The sequence below is a fragment of the Myotis brandtii genome, unplaced genomic scaffold (assembly GCF_000412655.1).
Source record: "Myotis brandtii unplaced genomic scaffold, ASM41265v1 scaffold140, whole genome shotgun sequence".
NCBI classification, from domain to species: domain Eukaryota; kingdom Metazoa; phylum Chordata; class Mammalia; order Chiroptera; family Vespertilionidae; genus Myotis; species Myotis brandtii.
The window spans coordinates 2,194,044-2,208,507 of NW_005355000.1; the positions used below are offsets into that span (position 1 = coordinate 2,194,044).

The following is a 14,464-nucleotide window of genomic DNA, read 5'->3' on the forward strand; positions in this document are numbered from 1 at the left end:
AATATCCTAACAGCAAAGAAACCCACTAATAACTTACACTTTGGGGATTTCCATGTTCCTTTCTTTTCTCCATGGATGAAACACGACATTGTATTCAGAACTGGCATTTTTCTCTGTTTTAAAACACTGAACCAAGCTACCTTCTTCAGAATTCAGAGATGAAGAACTTTATTTTCTGATAAACTCTGGCATTGGATGATGTCTCCCAGTGTCCCCAGTGCTCTACTATTTGGATTACTATTTGGATAAGAAACTTGTGACCATTTCCCATATTAAAAGAAAAAACCATAACCAAGATATTCCTCTCAATTATTTTTTAAATATATCTTTATTGATATATTAAAATGCAGTTTTAAGCATTGTGGTTCATTCAATGAAAGCAGCCAAGATACACAAATCAATTGAGACGGCTACACAGGACGTACGTGGTAGCCACAGCACTCCCTCTGTGTGCACACTGTTTAATACACGTCCACACCGGACCTCCTCATGATCTTCCCAACAGAAGACACAGGCTGAGCAGTTCCAAACAGATCAAAGGGACCAGGTTTCTTAGGGTGGGACTAAATGATGGGAAAGGGACTTCACTACAGAAAATCAAACTACATTTGATTAATATCTGACTAGCAGTGTTCTAATATCTGACTAATATCTTTCTTAAGATCCATGAAAAATTATATTTTCTAAGTTTCATTCAAGATGGCAGAGTAGGTAAACACTGCACTCACCTCTTCCCACAACCACATCAAAATTACAACTAAATTATAGAACACCCACCCTGAGAATCACCTGAAGACTAGCTGAACAGAATCCTACAACTAAGGATATAAAGACGCCAGGTAGAGACTGGCAGGAGAGGGGGAGAATTTAAATGGTCTGTTCCCACACCTACGTGTGGCATTAAGAATTGAGAGAAGCCCAGCCGGCGTGGCCCAGTGATTGAGCCTCAACCTATGAACCAGGAGGTCACAGTTCAATTCCCGGTCAAGGCACATGACTGGGTTGCAGGCTCAATCCCTAGTGTGGGGCATGCAGGAGGCAGCCGATCAATGACTCTCTCTCGTCATTGGTGTTTCCATCTCTCTCCTCTCTCCCTCTCCATTCCTCTCTGAAATCAATAAAGATACATTTAAAAAAAAGAATTGAGAGGAATATCTTGGTTATGGAGGTCCCCCCTGAGGAGTGAGGGTCCCAGTCCCACACCAGGCCCAGCCTGAACAACCAGTGCCAGGAAGAGTCCCCACAGCATCTGGCTGTGAAAATCAGTGAGAATCCCATCAAGGTGAGATGGACAGCTGCTGTAGACCCAGGTGACTTCTTAAAGAGCCAGAGCCCAGACTCACTTGCTCACAAATATTCTACGTAAGCTCCAGCAAAGGGACAGCAGCTCAAAAAGTGCCAGGGACACACAGGGAGGAACTGAATTGTCTGGCTTTAAGGAGAGAGCTGGGGAGGCAGCTTTCTCTAGGACAGTTGCCTGGGTTGGGGGCTGGGTGAGAAAAGTAAAGGAATTAGAAGTATAAATTGGTAGTTACAGAATAGTCACGGGCATGCAAAGTATAGCACAGCGAATATAGTCAGTAATACTGTAATAACTATGTGTGGTGCCAGGTGGGGACTTCAATTATTGGAGGGATCACTTCATCTATACTAATAAAAGGGTAATATGCTAATTAGACTGGACGTCTTCTGGACGACCATTCAGACATCCTTCCTGACCAAGCCGGGCCCGGGGGGAAGCCACCCACCAGTGGTCCTTGGTGCCAGCGCCTGCGGCTGCGGCCCAAGAGGAGAAGCTGCCCGCCCCGCAGTCCCGGGTGCCTGCGGCTGTGGCCCAGGTGAAGCTGGCCCAGGTCCCAGGTGCCTGCGGCCAGCCAGAGGGAGGGAAGCCCGGGTCCCGAGAGCCTGCGGCTGGCTGGAGGAGGGAATCCTAGGTCCCGGGTGTGGGGCCGAGGCAGAGGTGATTAGGGACGATCAGGCCGGCAGGCAGGCGAGCAGTTAGGAGCCAGCGGTCCCAGATTTCGAGAGGCATGTCCGACTGCCGGTTGTGGGATCGCGCCTAAATCGGCAGTAGGACATCCCCCAAAGGGCCCGGATTGGAGGGGATGCCGGCCGGGCTGAGGGACCGCCCCCCCATGCATGAATTTCGTGCACCGGGCCTCTAGTAAGTTATATAAGTGTCTAACCATGATGCTGTATACTTGAAATTAACATAATATTGAATTTCATCTCTAGTTGAAAAATTAAAAGATGTATTTTCTTTTAAATATTTCATGGGACAGAGAATGCCCAGTGGAGAGAATTTTTTAAAAAATTCTGGGCAGAGTGCTTGTTGCTTGACAAATATTATCCCATTTGAATTGCCCTGTAAGGTCGATATTAGGGGAGCTGAAGTTCAGAGGGCTTGGGTGACTTGCCCAAGGTCACACTCTTTCCATCCATCATAACATGCTGTTCTAGGGCTCATAGAATTACCCAGCCTTCACCCATCTTTTATGGCTCTATTATTTGCTTAATGTTGTTCTTTAAATTGGTTGGCTTAAAAGATTAAATACATTTATCTCAAAAGGAAACTGCATTGTTGCTGATAATAAATAGCTGTAGTCTGCTGATGATAAACTAGCTATAGTTTGAGGGTAATTATAAAAATAAATGCCATGAAAACAGGACAAATGTTAGTACATTTTAGCCAATGGCAGTCTTCAGTAAACGTTCTGAGCCTGAAGCTGACTTTGCTCAACAGGGAGCTAGCAAGTGTTGTAGAGTATTAAAGCCATAATTAGGGCATTAGTTTCCTAGGGCTGCATAACAAAATATCAAAGCCTGGGTGGCTTAAACAACAGAAATTTATTCTTTCACAATTCTGGAGGCTACAAGTCTAAGATCAAGGTGTTGGCAGGTTGGTTCCTTTTGAAGCTTATCTTGGCTGGTCGATGGCCATCTTCTCTCTAAGTCTTCACGTGGTCCCATCTGTTCCTGTGTGTGTCCAAATCTCTTATAAGGGCACAAGTCATATTGGATTAGGGCCCACTCTAATGACCTCATTTTAATATAATTACCTTTTTAAAGACCCTATTTCCATATACAATCACATTCTGAGATACTGGGGGCTAGGACTTCAACATATGAATGGGAGTACGCAATTCAGCCCATAACAATTAGTACCAAAGTGAGACTTCCTTCTCCTTGGGGTCATCAGAGGGTGGGAACAGAAGTGACAAGGGCAGAACTGTCTCACCAATTGATTCCTTGTTGTTTAATGCCATGAACCAGAACCAACTAAAATCGGTTCCTGAACAGCTGGTGGTGCTTGTCCCAGGCTTTGGAAAACTTGATACCGTGTACTCTGTCCCAGATATCCTTGTCAGATGCTGTTGGCAGATCCCTTAGCCCATGCTGATGGCATCTGGAACTGGTGTGCAGTCCCTGGCATGCAGCTGGCTTCTGACCAAGGCCTGAGGGCTTCCTGTGACCACAGGAGCCTGCTTGGCTAGCTTGCAGGAGGGACAGTCTGAGAACAAGGACCAATTTCCCCAAACACATCCTATAGTAAGGAGATGGTGGGTAACTACTCCTGCTCCCCTGTGCTTTGTAGGGCCAGTTTCAAGGGTTGTTCTACACAGTTCCTCAGAGTCTCCAGCAAAATTAAGACCCAATGGCCCATAATAACGCCCCTTTTATTATCTTTTCCTCCTTCACTGTCTCACATCCCTTCTCCCTCACTGGGATTTCCTCTTCAAATAAACTACTGTATTTTTCTGTGTATAAGACACTATTTTTTTTTTTGAAAATTGTTAGACTGAAAATCAAGGGGCATCTTATACACGGAAGTCAGCCGAGGAGGGAGCCACGTGGATGTGTACCTTGTCAAACAGGCTTACTCCAATCATGAGCCTTATTGTTACTGACATCAGCTGATGCTGTAATTGAAGGTAGAGGTGGAGAGTGTGCAGATGCAACAGGGACTGGAGCATTCTGAGCCCATAAAGATGTCAAAAAATAAAAAGATAAATACTGGTAAGCGATTGTCTCGCTTTGCAAAATTCAAACTGAATGTAATCAGCTATGCAAAAGAGCATGGAAATAGAGCTGCAGAGAGACAATTTGGACCTCCTCCTACTGAGTGTATAATCAGACAGTAGAGAAACAGGAAGAACAATTCCTTAAGATGTCAAAAAAATAAGAAGGCCTTAAGAGGAAAACCAGACAAAATAGACCTCAAAGTGAAGGCCATAACAAGAGATAAGAAAGGCCACTTCCTAATACTAAAGGGATCGATACAACAAGAGGACATAACCCTGATAAACATATATACACTCAATGCAAGAGCACCCAAATACATAAAAAAAACTCCTGGAAGATATCAAGGGAGAGATCGACAACAATACAATCATAGTAGGGGACTTTAATACACCACTGACATCACTGGATAAGTCCTCTAGACAAAAAATCAGCAAAGAAACAGCAATCCTAAATGACTCACTAGATCAGATGGACTTAATTGACATCTTCAGAACACTTCACCCCAAAGCCATGGAATATACATTCCTCTCAGGTGCTCATGGGACATATTCAAAAATAGACCACATATTGGGTCACAAGCAAAGTCTCCACAAATTCAAGAAGATTGAAATCATAAAAAGCTTCTTCTCAGACCACGATGGCATAATGTTAGAAATAAACTACAATAAAAACAACCCAAAATACTCAAACACTTGGAAGCTGAATAGCATGTTATTAAATATTGATTGGGTTACCAATGACATCAAAGAAGAAATTAAAAACATCCTGGAAACTAATGACAATGAAAACACAACAATCCAAAACCTATGGGACACAATGAAAGCAGTCCTGAGAGGGAAGTTTATAGCTCTACAGGCCTACCTCAAAAAACAAGAAAAAATGGTAGTAAATCATCTAACTCTACAACTCAAAGAATTAGAAAGAGAGCAACAAGAAAACCCCAGAGTGAGCAGAAGGAAGGAGATAATAAAGATTAGAGCAGAAATAAATGACATAGAGACCAAAAAAACAATACAGAAAATCAATGAAACCAAGAGCTGGTTCTTTGAAAGGATAAACAAGATCGACAAACCTCTAGCCAGGCTCACCAAGAAGCAAAGAGAGAGGACCCAAATAAACCAAATCAGAAATGATAGAGGCGAAATAACAACAGACCCCACAGAAATACAAATGATTGTTAAAAAATACTATGAACAACTCTACTCCAACAAACTAGACAACCTGGAGGAAATGGACAAATTCCTAGGAAAATACAACATCCCAAAACTCAATCAGGAAGAATCTAAAAATCTCAATAGGCCAATAACTATGGAAGAAATTGAAGCAGTCATCAAAAAGCTCCCAGCAAACAAAAGCCCAGGACCAGATGGCTTCTCAGGGGAGTTTTACCAAACTTTCAAGGAAGAACTAAAACCTATCCTCCTCAGACTACTACAAAAAATTCAGGAGGAAGGAACACTTCCAAGCTCATTCTATGAAGCCAGCATCACCCTAATACCAAAACCAGGTAAAGACAACACAATGAAAGAGAATTACAGGCCAATATCCCTCATGAACATAGATGCCAAAATCCTCAACAAAATCTTAGCAAATCGGATCCAACAGTACATCAGAAGGATCATACACCATGACCAAGTAGGATTTATCCCAGGAATGCAAGGATGGTACAACATCCGTAAATCAATAAACGTAATACATCACATAAACAAATTGAAAGAAAAAAACCACATGGTCATATCAATTGATGCAGAAAAAGCATTCGACAAAATCCAACACCCATTTTTGATAAAAACTCTCAGCAAGGTGGGAATAGAAGGATCATACCTCAACATAATAAAAGCCATATATGACAAACCCACAGCCAACATCATACTCAATGGACAAAAACTAACACCATTTCCCCTAAGAACAGGAACAAGACAGGGATGCCCACTCTCACCACTCCTCTTCAACATAGTCCTGGAAGTATTAGCCATTGCAATTAGACAAGAAGAAGAAATAAAAGGCATCCAAATTGGAAAAGAGGAAGTAAAACTGTCCTTATTTGCAGACGACATGATATTATACATACAAAACCCTAGAGACTCCATCAAAAAACTACTAGACTTAATACATGAATTTGGCAATGTAGCAGGATACAAAATTAACCCCAAGAAATCTGAGGCATTTCTATACACCAATAGTGAACTTTCAGAAAGAGAGATTATAAAAACAATCCCATTTACCATCGCACCAAAAAAATTAAGATACCTAGGAATAAACTTAACTAAAGAGGTAAAAGACCTCTACTCAGAAAACTACAGGACGTTAAAAAAAGAGATAGAGGAAGACATAAAGAGATGGAAGAACATACCATGTTCTTGGATTGGTAGAATCAACATCATTAAAATGTCCATACTACCCAAAGCAATCTATAAATTCAACGCACTTCCCATTAAAATACCAATGGCCTACTTCAAAGATCTAGAACGAACTCTCCAAAAATTCATCTGGAATAAAAAAAGACCCCGAATAGCTGCAGCGATCCTGAGAAAGAACAAAGTAGGTGGGATCTCAATGCCAGATATCAAGCTGTATTACAAAGCCACTGTTCTCAAAACTGCCTGGTACTGGCACAAGAACAGACATATAGATCAGTGGAATAGAATAGAGAGTCCAGAAATTAGCCCGAACCAATATGCTCAATTAATATTTGACAAAGGAGGCAAGAACATACAATGGAGCCAAGATAGTCTCTTCAATAAATGGTGTTGGGAAAATTGGACAGATATATGCAAGAAAATGAAACTAGACCACCAACTTACACCATACACAAGAATAAACTCAAAATGGATAAAGGACTTAAATGTACGACAGGAAACCATAAAAATTCTAGAAGAATCCAAAGGCAACAAAATCTCAGACATATGCCAAAGCAATTTCTTCACTGATACAGCTCCTAGGGCAGTTGAAACTAAAGAGAAAATGAACAAATGGGACTACATCAAAATAAAAAGCTTCTGCACAGCAAAAGAAACCATCAACAAAACAACAAGAAAACCCACTGCGTGGGAAAACATATTTGCCAACGTCATATCTGATAAGGGCCTAATCTCCAAAATTTATAGGGAACTCATACAACTTAACAAAAAGAAGATAAACAATCCAATCAAAAAATGGGCAAAGGATCTAAATAGACACCTTTCAAAAGAGGACATTCAGAAAGCCAAGAGACATATGAAAACATGCTCAAAGTCACTAATCATCCGAGAGATGCAAATCAAAACAACAATGAGGTACCATCTCACACCTGTCAGAATGGCTATCATCAACAAATCAACAAACGACAAGTGCTGGAGAGGATGTGGAGAAAAAGGAACACTTGTGCACTGCTGGTGGGAATGCAGACTGGTGCAGCCACTATGGAAGACAGTATGGAGTTTCCTCAAAAAACTGGAAATGGAACTCCCATTTGACCCTGTGATCCCACTTCTAGGAATATATCCCAAGAAACCAGAAACACCAATCAGAAAGGATATGTGCACCCATATGTTCATAGCAGCACAATTCACCATAGCTAAGATCTGGAAACAGCCTAAGTGCCCATCAGTAGATGAATGGATTAGAAAACTGTGGTACATCTACACGATGGAATACTATGCTGCTGTAAAAAAGAAGGAACTCTTACAATTTGCAACGGCATGGATGGAGCTGGAGAGCATTATGCTAAGTGAAATAAGCCAGTCAATGAAGGAAAAATACCACATGATCTCACTCATTCATGGATAATAAAGACCATTACAAACTTTTGAACAATAATAGATAGAAGGTCAATGGGGAAAAAAGGAGACATATGTACTACTATTTGTAAAACAATAAAATAAAATTTAAAAATGGCAACAGCAAAAAAAATAAAAAATTAAGGAAAACCAGAAAAATGTTTAAAATATTGATTTCTTAATTTTGGGTTGGAAAAGCGGGGGCATCTTATACGTGGGGGAATCTTATACACAGAAAAATACAGTACTCTTCCCTAAATCCTTTTCTTAGGGTCTGTTTCTAGGGACTATAACCAGAGTATATCTATGACTGTCCACCTAAATATAAGCAAATACATAAATAAGGCAAAAACAATGCTATCTGCTTGCTATCATTCCGAGGGAGTCAAACCTGATATACCTCACTCTTCCTCTTAGAACGGCGAGGTGAGCCCAGGTACAGAAGCAGGGAGATGGACAGACCTCTGAGAGTTTTCAGTAACCAAGCTTCCAGAGCCTAACTCAAGCCTTGATCATCCTCTCTGATGATTCAATCTCCCTTCCCGTTCTGGAAAGTTGAAACCTGATGTTCAAGATGGCCTGATAACCACAGAGGGCCTGCTGCCATGCTCTTTTCTTTCTTGTCTTCGGATAATTTGATTACATCGTATCTTCCTTCTGCAGATTGGACTAGTGGTGAGTAGATTTTTCTGGTGATAAATTTAAAAGAAACCCCTCTCCAGGAAAGGAACAACCTGATTGCTATTTTACTTAAAACTGAAGAGGGTTACTGATGGTGTGTAGGCCTGACTTCAGAGAACAATCTGAACAGAACGCCACACGTACCCTTAGAACGTTCTCGTCAGAGGCTGTGTACCAGATACATTCCTAGGTACACAAATAAGGCAGCAAAGCCTATGAACTCTCAGAGGCTCTCGGCTCCAGTGAGCTTTTCAAAAAGTCCGTCAACAGAAAAGGGTAGAGAACCCCATGTCAAGCGCCCGCTCACCATGCATCACTTTGTGAAATCTTAACAACTTGCTACATACCCCTTTTTCATTTTAAAGAAGTAAAACATCACAAATACGCTTGAAATTCTTAATATCTCTATTTCTATTCTCTTCCTGCCCCAGATGAATTCAGCTTATATCATTCCCAAGGCTGTTTTAACATTTTTACTACACATGCAGTATCATAACGCATGGTATTGTTTTTCATGTTTTAAAGCTTTCTATAAGTGAATCATTCTGTTTGCATCATTGACAACTTGGTTTTTTTCTTAAAATTGTAATTTAGAGATTCATCCATGTCTATATGTGCCATTTAGTTCAGTCATTTTAACTGTTATAGAACATCCCATGGTATGAATAAACCACAAATTGTTTTTCTATTTCCCAGCTGATAAATATTTAGGTTGTTTTCAAATAACAAACAATGCCTCTACAAGCATTTCCAGGCATGGTTAGTTGTGTGTACGGGCAGAAGTTTCTTGTAAAATATATGCCTAGAAGTTGAAAAGCTGAGTTATATCTGATGTGCGGCTTCAATTTTATTACAAACTGCCAAGTGGCTCTTTACAGACCAGCTCGTAATCCTATCAGCATATTTGAATTTCCCCCCACATTTTCACTCACATTTAACATTAGCAGATTAATATTTTGCCAATTTGAGGTCTGTGAATAGTATTTCATTCTGGTTTTAATTTGCATTTTCCTAATGACTAGCAATGGGAAGAAGTTATTTATATATTTTGAATGCTAACCTTTGTGGGTTTGTATGCATTGCAAATATTTTCTCCCAGGGGGTGAGTTTCTTTGCACCTTGTTTTTGGTGTCCTTGGATGAATGGAAGTTCTGATTTTAATGTAATCAACTTTACCCATTTTTGTTTGTTTGTACAGTTAGTGCTTAGTGTGATTTTTTAAAATCTTTATTGTTGAAAGTATTACATATGTCCCCTTTTTTCCCCATTGACCCCTTATAGCCCACTCCCCACCCCCCTTCAATCCCCCCCACCCCTCCCCCCCCACCCTCACCCCAGGCCTCCACCACCCTACTGTCTGTGTCCCCTACTGTCTGGTTACGCATATATGCATGCAGGTTCTTTGGTTGATCTCTTCCCAACTACCAATCCACCCCCGCCTTCCCTCTGAGATTTCACAGTCTGTTCCATGCTTCTATGTCTCTGGATCTATTTTGTTCAGTTTATTTTATTCATTAGATTCCACATATGAGTGAGATCATGTGATACCTGTCTTTCTCTAACTGGCTTATTTTGCTTAACATAATACCTTTCAGGTCCCTCCATGCTGTCTCATAAGGGTAAGAGATTCTTCTTTTTTACTGCTGCATAGTATTCCATGATGTAAATGTACTGCAGCTTTTTCATCCACTCATCTCCTGATGAGTGAGTGACTGCACAACATTTTGTGCGTTGGCCCTTTAAGAGGATGCCTGCATTTCCAGCCATCTCTCTCTCCGGCAGTCAGCAACCCTGCTGCTTTTCACAGCCAGATGCTACGCGGGCACCTCTCAGTTCTGGTGCTCTGGGCTGGAGGATTAGCTTGAGGATTAGACCCCAGAGTTCTCAGTGGGAACCCCCACAGCTGAGAATACCCTCTGGGACTTCAGCCGCTGTCTGTGGGAGCCTGGCCAGCCTTTTCGTGCCTCCACGCCTCCTACCAGTCTCTATGCGGTCTCTGTTTTCCATCCTCGGTTATCAGGGTTCCAGCTGGTCTTCAGTTGATTTTTCAGGATGGTTTTTCTCTAGGTTAGTTATATTTCCAGTTTGGTCCTGGGAGTGTGTCAGTGTAGCATCCACTACTCCACCGCCATTTTGGAATTCTCTTTGTTTGTTTTATTTAGGAAATCATTTTCCTATCCTGTGGTCATTCAGAAATCCTCCATTTATTCTGAAAGTTTTATAGTTTTACCTAAACTATTGGGTTCTGGAATGGAGAAGAGATCTGATTTGATATTTTCCTCATGGATACCCAAATGTTCCAGCACCATTTGGAAAGGTAGTCATCTCTCCATTGCACTGTGTGGCCACCTCTATCATGTCAAGTATTCACATATACATGAGAATACCACCTGATTCTGTAGTCTGTTTTGTTGGTCTCTCCATCTATCTGTGTACTAAGTCCACAATGTTCTAATCACTATAATTTTATAATGTTGATAGATGCCAGTACAAATATTTCTTTCTACATCTTACTTGATTCTTATTCACAATTAATTACCTTGTCTTTTTATAGCTGTTTCCTCTTGCACATGAATTTTTAGGATCAGCTTGGACAGTTCCAAGAAAAGTCCTGCCTATTAAAATGGCAATTATGTGTTTTTTAATTTGTAGATTAATTTGGGGATAATTAATATTTTTATGACATCTAGTCTTTCTATCCATAACATGTCCTTATTTATTTTGGTTTGCTTTTAAGTGTTAGAACAATATTTTATAATTACTTTTATATGAGTGCTACATTTCTCTGGTTCACCCAAAGGGAGGATAAATAGATTTCACTTCTTGATGGAAAGTGGCAAGGTTATGAAAGAGTATGTGGGGCCAGAAATACTGCTATGGCCATTTTTGGAAAATACACTTTGCCATAGTCTGCCCTCTGCTTACAATAAATCATATTCCCCTCATTTGCATAAAAGCCTACTCTCTTCCCTGGGGTCTGCAAAATCTAATCCCATTATGGCCTGAAGTTCAGGCTTGCAGTGCAAGACCTTAAGACCTTACAGTGCATGACCTAGGTCATATTCACATACAACTGAAGCTCCTTTGGTTTAGTTCCCATTGATCTTAAGACTTGTAAACTTAAGAAACAACTTGGTATAAATAGCTAGATAGGTCCATATCTAATACATATTTATTTACATACATGCACACATACAACATATAATGGTAGGGCAAGTATAGAGTAACTGCTATAGACCCTTCTCTTTGAAATGAATAAAGTGGGAAGCTCACAGGAATCCATAAAAATTCTGAAATTCAGTAGGGAACACATTGCCACTTACCTGATTAGATGCAGTGCTACTGCCTGGTAATGGTTCACCATGGCTCTGGGTTATGTCCTCCAAATCTTCTTTCCTTTTCCATAAAAGTAACCCATTTTGCAGCTGAATGGTTTTCTCAGTCTTCTTTCTGCATGCTAAATGTTGATTAAGTCTTACTTTCCATCTAAGGTGGTATAATTATTTTAGAATCTGTGTGGGTTTTTTATGAATCAATGCATTATGAATACATTCCACTAGACAAAGCTACACCCACAAATGTTGTCAGAAAAGCCCTTCTCTACATTGGGTTTTCTATAAAACTGCTGAAGGACAACACTTTATTAGATTCTTAAAAGTTCTATTGGTTAACCAAATCTGTGAAACAGATTTGGAGGGCCTTTTGTTTGAGCAAAATAGTTCTTGAGGCATTGCCTTAGGTATTTCTGAAGTTTTGACAAAGGCGCTTATGATCTGGCCCTGGGTTTAATCTTTGCTATGAAGCTCTCTCTTAATTTGAGAATACTGGAGAGGCTAGGAATTAGAAATGATTTTATTTTTAAACCCATCAAGTTCTGGCTCTTTTATATTTCCTTTTTTTTAAAAAAAAAAATCATCGCCCTGTTGTCTTATTTTATCATGGACAATGGGAAGAAGCCATAAGGCACTTTTAATGTTCTTTCTGAAATGTCCTTAGCTAGGTCATCCAACTAATTAAGTACACCTTCAATTTTCCACATTTCTGCAAGACCAGTGTTGCTAAAATTTCTGTCATGACATAATAGGATTTCTTTCCTCAGCTCCCCATGACATTTTCTTACCTTCCTTTAAGCCCTCACTGAAGCTTTATCAAGGGTTATCAGACTTCCTTTCATGGCCTCCTCAAGATCCTTTAGGCTTTTACTAACACTTTCTTTAAGGTTACTTAGTTTTTTTTTGTTTGTGTGTGGTTTTTTGTTTAATTTTGTTTTATTAATCCTCACTCAAGGATATTTTTTCAATTGATTTTTAGAGAGAGTGGAGGGGAAGGGGAAGACAGAGAAAGAGAAGCATTGATGTGAGAGAGACCCATTAATTGGTTGCCTCCTGCAAGCATCCCTACCTGGATCGAGCCTGCAACTAAGGTACATGCCCTTGACTGGAATTGAACCCAAGAGTCTGTGGGCCGATGCTCTAACCTCTAAGCCAAACTGGCTAGGGCAAGGTTGAATGTTTTAGGTTTCTTGTCTATACCATATCTCACTTCTGCCACCAAAAAATGTGTTCTAATTTTATGGCTGTGTAACAAATTACTCAAGAAAATAGTGGCACAAGCAACCATTTATTTTGCACATGAATCTGCAATGTAGGTAGGTCTTGGCAGAAATAACTGCTGTCTACTGCACTTGGCATTAACTGGGGCAGCTTGAAGGCTGTGGGCTGGAATCATATGGTGGCTTATTCACTTCCAAATCTGGTGATTGATGCTGCCTATTGTCTGAGATCTCAGTTGGAGATGTTGAATGAAACACCTATATGTGGTGTGTCCATCTGGCTTTTGCTTTTTTGTGTGTGTGTGGCTTTTGCTTCTTTACAGAATGGTGGCTGAGTTCCCAGGGTGAATGCCCCAGGAAAGGGAAAGCTTCAGAGGAAGCTGTATAACCCTTTGGGACCGAGTCTTGGAAATCCGAGGCATCATTTCTACTACATTCTATTTGTTGAGTTAGTGGCAAGTCCCTCCCCAGGAGAGGGAAAAAACACTCTACTTGTTGGTGGGCAGTGGTAAGTTTCTGGAAGATCATGTGGGTCTGGAAATATTGGTGTGGGCATTTTTGGAAAACACATTTTGCTGTAGTTAGTATTTTACATAGAAATATAGTTAGGCTTCTCTAAATGTAACATTTGAATATCCTATATAATAAAAGCCCAGCGACCATAATGGCGGAACAACCAGAACAACTGGTCGACCAGTCACTATGATGTGCACTGACCACCAGGGGCCAGACGCTCAATGCAGGAGGAGGGGGAGGGGTGGGAGTGAGGCCTGGAGGTGCATGCTATAGCCCATCTATCCCAGGAACCGCAAGCCCAGAGCTTGCTTTCCAATAAAAATAAATAAATTGGGAAAAAAAAAGTGGCCGACGCTGCCACCCTGGGAAGAACGGCTCCAGGAGGGAAAGGCCTCCCCAAACCTCGTCCGGCCCGGCTGGCATGCTGCGGGCTCGCAGGGACTCACCGGTGACGTGCAGGAAGCAGGAAGCGCAGCCCCTCTGACTCCAAAGCTGGTCACACCTACAGCTTCTCCCTGTCCAGCTCCATGGTGGACACAGCACTGCCAGGCCACCTCAGCGCCAACTTTCAGCTTCTGGCTTCCTGCCTGCCCCTTTGTATACTATGTGTGCTTGGGGGCATGGCTTCAGCCCTCCCAGCCAATAGCACCATAGCACAGCCAGAGAGTGGCAGGACACAGCCACCAGCGCTGGCTGGGCATTGATTTGGCCGCTGACTGATGTCCATGTGCAGTTACACTGTGTGTTTACATTTGTAGGGAAGCAGGGCAGCCCACTCCTTGTGGCCTCCTCACCTTCTAGGCTAAGAAAGGCCTGCTGATCTCTGTGTTTCTCCTCCCGTCTCGAATCAAAACCTCTTGGGATGAATGATCCCAGCGATGGCCCCAACACATGCTCGGTGTCACTGTCACAGACATTCCCAGTCATTACAGCC

The 14,464-nt window shown here is 41.4% G+C and overlaps 1 long non-coding RNA gene across 1 annotated transcript; it reads right to left on the reverse strand.

Annotated features, from left to right (window-relative positions):
• Positions 1 to 2,874: 2,874 nt before the first annotated feature.
• LOC106725170 lies at positions 2,875 to 14,080 on the reverse strand. Its single transcript, XR_001361039.1, has 3 exons — positions 13,977 to 14,080; positions 11,786 to 11,912; positions 2,875 to 2,994 (listed from the first exon to the last, which is right to left on the reverse strand). It is a non-coding gene; the product is annotated as an uncharacterized LOC106725170 (long non-coding RNA).
• Between the last annotated feature and the right edge of the window lie 384 nt (positions 14,081 to 14,464).